We start from the raw sequence: 2,169 nt of genomic DNA, 5'->3' as shown, positions 1-2,169 counted from the left end.
CGAGGCCTCGGGGGGGGGGGGGGGGGGGGGGGGGGGGGTCATTTACTTGTCTTTGGAAACTGTTTGAAGTCAGACGTGGAGCTGTTCAACATCTTGATAGTGCAAGGAACCATTTGGCAATTTAGCCCCCATATAAATGTAAAGTGTGTGACCAGGACTGTAATTTATATGCAAATGTCAAAGGCTAAAAGGGGTCTCTTAAGCCATAAACCCCAAAGACCATCCATGATTTTAAGCAGACGCTACAGTGTTATTTAAAAATATTCAAACAGTAGGTATACATATCATTTCACAGAGACATATACATTTAAAGAACATGAAAATACACCATTAAAATTCTAACCATTTCCTTCGATCAAGAGACGGCGATTTGAACACTGGTTCATCCGTCCTCAGAGCCGTAGTACGTAATTCTCTTTTTGACAGACTTTTTAGAAGACCGTACAGGCTCAGGCGTGCGTGCACTCCAGGAGTGGTTTTTAAAGAACTAATCATACGTCTACATGCTGATTAGGCACCTTAGAAAATGGTATATTTAATTCGGCAAATGCCTGTACAAACTCCGACCATCCTAGAGGCCTTCTGTCATCTGAGGCCTGGTGCGGCGTGGTAACATTTTTTAACAAATCGAGCATGTGCAAACCTGGCACAGCTTTACCCTTAAACATAAATTCACCCGATTCATTCCAAGCGAATGGTAAAGCAAAATTCTTAAAGCGAGTCCTTTAGCTTTAGACATTTTGTCTAATATGTATCGACTGTTTTTCACTTTGCGACAGTACGTTCTTCAGAACTTCAGCTATGATGTCTTCCGAACCCCCATCGTTGCCGGGGGTAGCAGCAGTATGATCGTCTTTATGACCGGGATCAGGATGCGGCAACGATAGTGTTAAAACGCTACTCTCGCGATCGCCTTGTTTAACGATCGTTAAAAACCTGGTTAGGATGCTTGAGTAAAGTTTAGCCTTTTCACACTGATCTAAATCAGTCCAGAGTAAAATATTTCTTATGGCTGTGTCCAGATCGTTCTCTACGACCTGTTGAATGTTCTCACGCTGGGTTCCGGATTGCAACTTTTCCAGCTGGTTCTGGGGGACGAGATACATCTTTTCAGCATACTGCATCCTCAGCCCTGTCAACCCGATATTAAGCTGGAAATAAAGGGTACTGCGACGCTTAGAAGCGGTAAAAGAAAACCGCCGGACTGATTGAAAACAAGCTTCTTGACGGCTATATCTAGTTTCTTATTGGCGACTAGTTTAATTTCTGCTTTTCTCCTCTTCAGTTTTGGTATTGCTGATGGCTGATCGGAATCATACCGTAGAGGATGTTTAGAGCCACTTCGCAAAGTGCTAAAATGAGATCGTCGGATGCCGCCTGTAAAATAAGACGCCGTTGTTTAGGCGTGGCTTTATGTAGCAACTCTAACAGAGGTAGATGCTTACAAAGTCTGGCGGACATGACTAATGATAACACGCTTCTTTTTTTCTGGAGGTAGACCACTTGGCGGTCGAAAAGCAGCCCCGTTCTAAGCCGATACTGCTCAGCTGTTTTCGCTTTATAGTCTATCAAGAGATACCTGTAAGGTTGACTGGTAGTGTCTTGATAACACTCCATAAAGTATTTTACATTGGTAGGGTACATCTGACGCCCTAACACCATCACTTGATTAGCGTCACAGGGTTTTTTAAACAAAATTAAATAATTAATGTTCAAGCTGTTGGTTCTGCTTGGTTTACCTTGAGCAAATAAATTCTGTACAATATAAACAGCGTTAAAATTATGATGATGTACAAAACAATGTTTTTAAATTTTTTAGAAATCATATTTAAACCATTTTCCAACAAGCGCTTTACGAAGTAGGTTTTGCCGCTATTGGACGGGCCACTGATCACACGAGAAAGGAAGAATAAGTCGAAAGTCAAATTCAGAAGCATCCCGAACCCCTCTTTGCATCATCGAATCAGTAGCCATAAGGAAGAGTGTTGAAATCCGGTAAAAGTCTACGTTAATTGTACACCACCTTGAACCTTTTGTCGACGTGAGTTGCTTTTTATTCCTCACAATGTTTTCAGAACGAGCCAGGATGTATTGCGTATCGTCACGACACGTTACATAGCCAGTAACCAGACCAATCAGAGTATCTAATCGGTTAGCTTGGGAATTTTT

The sequence above is a fragment of the Sinocyclocheilus grahami genome, unplaced genomic scaffold (assembly GCF_001515645.1).
Source record: "Sinocyclocheilus grahami isolate Dianchi unplaced genomic scaffold, SAMN03320097.WGS_v1.1 scaffold1404.1, whole genome shotgun sequence".
Taxonomy (NCBI): domain Eukaryota; kingdom Metazoa; phylum Chordata; class Actinopteri; order Cypriniformes; family Cyprinidae; genus Sinocyclocheilus; species Sinocyclocheilus grahami.
The sequence above is the reverse complement of the archived record's forward strand: the minus strand, read 5'-3'. Positions refer to the sequence as shown.